The sequence below is a fragment of the Podarcis gaigeae genome (genome assembly GCF_964106915.1).
Source record: "Podarcis gaigeae genome assembly, chromosome: 4".
Classification (NCBI taxonomy): domain Eukaryota; kingdom Metazoa; phylum Chordata; class Lepidosauria; order Squamata; family Lacertidae; genus Podarcis; species Podarcis gaigeae.
The window spans coordinates 71,579,473-71,586,999 of NC_139677.1; the positions used below are offsets into that span (position 1 = coordinate 71,579,473).

General features: G+C 42.5%; 1 long non-coding RNA gene across 1 annotated transcript; it reads right to left on the reverse strand.

Annotated features, from left to right (window-relative positions):
- Positions 1-6,149: 6,149 nt before the first annotated feature.
- Positions 6,150-7,218, reverse strand: LOC310843954. The gene is made up of 2 exons (XR_014563821.1): positions 7,174-7,218; positions 6,150-6,952 (listed from the first exon to the last, which is right to left on the reverse strand). It is a non-coding gene; the product is annotated as an uncharacterized lncRNA (long non-coding RNA).
- Positions 7,219-7,527: the final 309 nt, after the last annotated feature.

The following is a 7,527-nucleotide window of genomic DNA, read 5'->3' on the forward strand; positions in this document are numbered from 1 at the left end:
ACCTGCTGTTAAAATGGAATACACAAGACGAAATGGTTAAATCGGCTATGATAAAGTGGGCTCAGGACATTGGGCATAACATTATGTTTGAGGACTGGGAAAGGTTGTGGACCACTGGGCTGAACTTCACTGCATGTAATGCTCTGAAGGAAAATGTAATGAAAATGATATATAGATGGTACATGACCCCAGTTAAACTTGCCAAAATATACCATTTGTCTGATAATAAATGTTGGAAATGTAAAGAAAATGAAGGAACATTCTTTCACCTCTGGTGGACCTGCCCTAAAGTGAAGGCCTTCTGGGAAATGATATATAATGAGTTGAAAAAGGTGTTCAAGTATACCTTTACTAAGAAACCAGAGGCCTTCCTTCTGGGCATTGTCGGCCAGAAGGTGCTAAAGAAGGACCGAACATTCTTTATGTATGCAACAACGGCAGCAAGGATACTCATCGCTAAGAGTTGGAAAACTCAAGATCTACCCACACTGGAAGAGTGGCAGATGCAGCTGATGGACTATATGCAACTGGCCGAGATGACTGGCAGAATCCGAGACCTGGGAGAAGAGAGGGTTGAAGAAGACTGGAAGAAATTTAAGATTTATTTACAAAAATATTGTAATTTGGTTGAATGTTAAGAAGGATGCTAGATCACAAATAATTGTCCACCACTGAATTAGATCCGAATTTGACGATAAGTGAGATTAAGGAAAATATAAATCTTTTGGAGAACTGCTAGATCCTATTTAAATGAGCGGATATAAGATTGTAAACAAGATGGTAATTTGCTTGGAAAAACTTTTTTTTTTAACGAGGTAAGTGAGAGCGGGAGACGTGAGGGAGTCCAAAGAAGTGACGAAATTATGTTATGATATAAGTAATGTTGTTTATTATTTATGCATTTGTATTCAAAAACCTTAATAAATATTTATATATATAAAAAAGAGAATAGTTCCCATTTAATCCAATTAAATCCAATTAATCGACTACACCAGTGTGGTGTAGTGGTTAAGAGCGGTAGACTCCTAATCTGGGGAACCGGGTTCGCGTCTCCGCTCCTCCACATGCAGCTGCTGGGTGACCTTGGGCCAGTCACACTTCCTTGAAGTCTCTCAGCCCCACTCACCTCACAGAGTGTTTGTTGTGGGGGAGGAAGGGAAAGGAGAATGTTAGCCGCTTTGAGACTCCTTAAAGGGAGTGAAAGGCGGGATATCAAATCCAAACTCTTCTTCTTCTTCTTCTTCATTTAATCCAATTTGTCCTTCTCTTCAGGACCAACCCAATAAATGTTGCTACCTGACACAAAGTCTGTGTACACCCAGTCTGTGTACAAAAGCTGACAAGACTGGCTGTTTAATCTTACTTCAACATTTCCTCCACCTCACCTGAGGGTAGAAGGCTAGCTTAAGGGGCACAGGGAAGGCCAGGTGGCACACACAGCTCTGTCCAGTTCCCATTTGCCACCTGAAACAGCTGCCTCACTCTGCCTTATGTTAGCACAGGCCAGAGCCGGCTTTGCCATTAAGCAAACCGAGGTGGCTGCCTCAGGTGGTAGCCCACCTCACGGATGCTGTTGGCACAGAGGCGATGCCAGTATCAGCACCAATACTGGCACCGAATTCAGGTGAAATTGCTTACAAAATTGCACAAGATCTTTTCAGCACACAGAATCCTGTGTGATTTTGGTAAGATCTGACCTGAAATTGGCACCAATTCCAGCACTCCTTCTCTGCCAGAAGCCAAGACAGCAGGGAAGGTGGAAAAGCAATGCTGGCAGCTACAGGTATGGTGGAGGGAATAGAAATGGCAGGTCAGGTAGCACTTCCTGTTTCACCTCAAGGGGAGAAACAGGACAAACTACCCCTTGCTACTCCTGTGTTGTGCTTTGCCCGTATTAGAGAACATGAAACCACAAGGCTCTTTCAGACAAACTAACCTTTAGCCAAATTCTGACTTTTGCTCTAGCTTACATTCCAGCAGCATGATACATTGTTTTGCTGTGTTTTTTTTAATAAAAAGAAAAATCTCCAAGGCAGGAAGGAAAGAAAATCTGACACCAGAAAATTCTATTCTCCAGAAAAAGAGATTTTAGTAAGGAACCCAGAAGAACACCAGATTAACACATTTGCGAAAAGTCAGGCCTGGTGAGAGGGTCTTTACCGGAGATCCTAAAAAACACAATGTGCATTTTGTGGGTGTACAGACCCTTTCAAATCTAAGTGCTGCAAGAAGCGTTGTTCCTTGACTTTCTTATGCTACACATGAGTTTAGAGACTGATGTGAAATCTAGATAGTTTTCTACTCCTGCAAACAGGTATGAGAAGGAGGAACTGCTGATTTTGTAGCCCTTACTTAGGCAACCTTACTAAGGTTTTCCCCACTGTTAGAATTCCAGGAGGCCTTCCCTACAAGTATCGTAACATTACCTCTCATCTCTTTCAGGCTGCAAGAGACTTCCTCAAGCTGGGATAGCTTGATTCTATGCCACTGGAGGCGGTTAGGATTTAGCAGCCATCCACATCGACAGGCCTCTGCCAACAGGGAGATTTCACCACCACAGAGGCTCCTGTTGCTCCTGTTGCAGAAAGCATGATGAGGGGTGGCATTATCAACAGTGATAAAATGGGGTGGGGTCAAAGCTGGGATCTGCTGGATTCTAAGCCAGTCCAAGCCCTTCCACAGCAAGGAAGACACAAAAAGGACCCTACCCAGGAGACAGAAAGTTCTGGAAGGGGTGGAGCATCTGATGCTCCATGCCTTCTGGTCCCTAGTTAGGATTCCTCGGTCCTCCTTCTTTCCCAAGTGGGTAAACTTTACACACTGCCGCTTGGATACTTAAAATAAAAAATGTTTGCTTAAGGTACAGTAATTTAGAATTCTGAGGCAGAATCAAGAAGCAACAATTGCCAGTGGCACGAGGATGAAATCAAACTGTCTAGTCAAGCAAGATGCATCAAAATAATTTCTGGATGTTTTTGAAGAGGCGCTCTTTGCCATCGTATATATGTACTGCCTGAGGCAGTTGACTGGGACCTAAAATTGGAATCAAAAGCTTTGTGCCCCTCTCGACTGTCGAAAGTAAACATACACAATCCTCACCACCCAGCCCCATCCTTTGTAAAATGTGTGTAGATAAAAATGATAGAATGAGCACACATTGTAACTTTCCTCTAATATATCCAGTCTTAGTGGGATTTGCTAAAAGCAGCTCGGCTTTGTCTTTAAAATCTATACCATTTCTTTCCTTTTTAAAAAAAACATGCACACACTTGAACTTTTATCTTTTAAAAATAACATTACTGTAGAAACATAAGGAAGAAAACAGCTGTGCTCAGGGGTGTTGTAAGGAAGTGGCACAGACGGCTGAGTCCTAGTCTTCTGTAGTTGAGCTGGATTGTCTTTGAATCATAGAAACGTAGAGTTGGAAGCGAGCACATGGGTTATGTAGTCCAAGCCCCTGCAATTCGGGAATCTTTTGCCCAACATATGACTTGAAGCCATGAACCTACCAATGAAACTATCTCCTCCCCCGCCCCCACTTTTTAAAAACTTTGCTTAAGAGGACAGTTGAGTCACCCAGGATCTTAATTTTGCAGAGGCATGTGTGCCTATAAATTAGCATGTGCACATGCTAATTTGTACCATGAGGGTGCGCCCTGAGTCCTTTAAGTAGCTAGCAACACTTCAGACTGCCATTAAAAACAGCAAGTCTATTGATATGGGTTCCACCAGGGAGAAATGCGAAGTGTCAGGGATTAGACCTCATACCCCAGACCAGGCATAGGCAAACTCCGGCCCTCCAGATGTTTGGGACTACAATTCCCATCATCCATAGCTAACAGGACCAGTGGTCAGGGATGATAGGAATTGTAGTCCCAAACATCTGGAGGGCCAGAGTTTGCCTCTGCTTGCCCCAGACACTAAGGTGGGAAAGTGAGGAACCTTTAGCAGCCTGGCATTTTAAGGCCTGTTCATATTTCTGTTGTGGCATATAATAGGGACAGAAAAGAGTAACTCATGTGAGTCTACCACATGCGAGAATCATGTGCATACTTCTTTTCCTATGCATACATCTGGTGTACATTATTGGGAAGCTGGTACCAAGTGAAATGTATTTTTGTGTAATTATCATGCATGATCTCAACATCTGGGTTGCATGCACATAAATGTTTTCTTATTTATTCATTTTTAAACAAATGCTTTCTGTATAACCCATTTCAACTTATTTGAAATGGCTCTTGGTGACTAAGCAGTCAGCAAATCAATAAACGAACAAATGTCAGCTATCAGTATGATTAGCAAGTTTCAAAAATGCTATCAAATAAGCATATTTTGATAGCAGTTCTGCCTTCATTTGTCCATGATAAAAATAGGGACTTGTGCAGAAATCCCCAAAACCAAATTATTCCCTTATACCCAGCTCTACCACTATTTTAAATCAGAACCAGTGAAGGTGGTGAGTGTCTGGAGGTGGTTGGAGGATGGATGGCAGCTGATGGATTGAGGATGAATTCTGGCAAGACAGAAGTACTCTTCTTGGGGGACAGGAGGTGGGCAGGTGTGGAGGATTCCCTGGTCCTGAATGGGGTAACTGTGCCCCTGAAGGACCAGGAGCGCAGCCCGGGAGTCATTTTGGACTCACTCTGTCCATGGAGGCGCAGGTCAATTCTGTATCCAGGGCAGCTGTCTACCAGCTCCATCTGGTACGCAGGCTGAGACCCTACCTGCCCATGGACTGTCTTGCCACAGTGGTGCATGCTCTGGTTATCTCCCGCTTGGACTACTGCAACATGCTCTACATGGGGCTACCTTTGAAGGTGACCCAGAAACTGCAATTAATCCAGAATGTGGCAGCTAGACTGGTGACTGGGAGTAACCTTTAAAGCTCTAAACAGCCTTGGCCCAGTGTACCTGAAGGAGTGTCTCCACCCCCATCATTCAGCTTGGACACAGGTCCAGCTCCGAGAGCCTTCTGGTGGTTCCCTCCCTATGAGAAGTGAGGTTATAGGGAACCAGGCAGAGGGCCTTTTCGGTAGTGACGCCCACCCTCTGGAACACCCTCCCATCAGATGTCAAGGAAATAAACAACTACCTGACTTTTAGAAGACATCTGAAGGCAGCCCTGTTCAGGGAAGTTCTTAATGTTTGATATTTTAGTATTCTAATGTTTTACCATTTTAATGTGCTGTAAGCTGCCCGTTATATACTGTGGGAAAACACAGCCAGATGGGTGGGGTATAAATAATAAAATTATTATTATTATTATTATTATTATTATTATTATTATTATTATTAAGAAGTCACTTTCTATAAAAATTCAGGAGAAAGCCATATGGCAAAAAACATCACATCTGGGTGCATTTCTTCCAGGCTGGATATTAAGCATGCTAATCACTACAGCTGTCACCTCATATGCAGCCTAATTTACATGCTTGTAGAACATGCAACCCCACAATGCGAGGAACATGTTTGTTTATTTATTTAAATGCATTTCTATCCCACTCTTCTTCCTAAAGCAGATCAGAGTGGCATACAAAATGGCAAAAATTACAGAAAGCAATGTAACCCACAGCAGCCGAAATAACTAGGAAGGCATAAAAGCCTGATTAAACAGGAAATGCCTCCAAAAGAGAAGCATTGAAGGAGCCATACACATCTCCCAGGGGAGTTTCAGGGGTTCACCACAGAAAAGGCCTTCTCGCACCATATGAAGGGACAGTAAAAAGGGCCCCTGAGGATGATCTCCATTCTTGGGCAGGATTATATGGAAGAAAGTGATTCTTCAAGTAGCCTGTTCCCAAGTCCCAAGACTTACCATATTTTTTGCTCTACAAGACTCACTTTTTCCCTCCTAAAAAGTAAGGGGAAATGTGTGTGCTTCTTATGGAGCGAATGTAGGCTGCACAGCTATCCTAGAAGCCAGAACAACAAGAGGGATTGCTGCTTTCACTGTGCAGCAATCCCTCTTGCTGTTCTGGCTTCTGAGATTCAGAATATTTTTTTTCTTGTTTTCCTCCTCCAAAAACTAGGTGTGTCTTGTGGTCTTCTGTGTCTTATAGGGCGAAAAATACAGTAATAGGTAAAAATCAGCAATTTGAATTACACTCAGAAATGAATAGGCAGCCAACAACAGGCAGTACAAAAGGGGGTTTAACCTGAGTCTTATATTTTTATTTATTTCATAAAACATATACACCATTGCTTAAAAAAAATAAAACCTTGAAAGCTGTTTACAAAAATAATAAAACAATGCAATTCTCAGTAAATGCAAAACACTGGGCCAATGATACGCTGGGATAGACCCACAGGCATCAAGGCAGCCATGAAGTCCTGAGCTGTCCCAGAGTTAATGGCGTTAGTGTGACTGTTCAAATCCCTCAGAACCAGCACTCTGGGTGTCTGGGTATATTAACTCTATTGATTGGCAAGAGGAATCCTGTTTTAGCAGGAAACTGACAATGCAACTCCAGGGTGAAGATTTAAAGCTGGGTCTTCACAATCTCCAAGAGTTTCCCACTTGAAGAGTCCATGGGCAAAAACCCCTCTTTCATTATATACCTCAGCTACTTCCCCTCCCACTCCCCAAGCTGTGACCATGAGTTCCCTCCCACCTAGTCTGAACAGCAGCTGACGATATGGCAGTGCCTTGCCTTTATGCATTTCAGCTGTTGCTTCCTGTATGTGGGCCAAAACAAAGCAAATGGGAGGCAGCAGCTGAGCTTTATAAGATGAAAAAAGAATTTCCACTGCTATTTTCTCATCCGGTGAAGAGACACTTGACATAGCTGGGACTTTCAAACTTAACTCGTGCATTCTCACAGCAGCCTTTCGAGGTAGGCCACTAATTTTCATATTTTTTCCAGAATGGGAGCAAAGGCTGAGAAGTAAAAACTTGTCCTAGCAGAGTTCATGGATTGGAGCCCAAGATGCATTTTCCCAGTTTAAAGTCCATCTGGGGAAGTGTAGAGAAAAGAGAAATGCCATATTATGACTTCAAAGGACAAGCAGAAACACTACACTAGATTTAATATAAAGAGCATGCAGGGACCTACACAATGTACTATTTGAATAAGACAAAGTGGCTGCATAAGAGGTATTTAATTGTGTTCCATTTCCTAAGAAATCTGTTCTCTTCTTACAACCCATGAAATCCACCAGAAGAAAAATACTAACCTTTAATATTCACCCATGCTCCTAACCACCAACTTCTCCAAGCTTGTCAAGATAAAATAAAACAGGAACAAAAAAATTTATGTGCTGACCTTCTAAAACAATCCCTTGTTTTATATAAGTTAAAAGTCCCTCTTTTCACATTTGGATGGGTACTTAAGTTTGCCCTTGATTTTTACACAAAGCTCAACCATCTGTATGAAGGTCTAGATACATTTTCCAGGTTTAAAGTCCATCTGGGGACATGGAGAGGAAAGAGAAATATCACATTAATGCTTTGAAAAATCTCTTCTGAATAGCTGAGAGCTCCTGGAAAGAGGTAATTTTTAAAATTTAAAGCCTACCTGAGAATTGGCC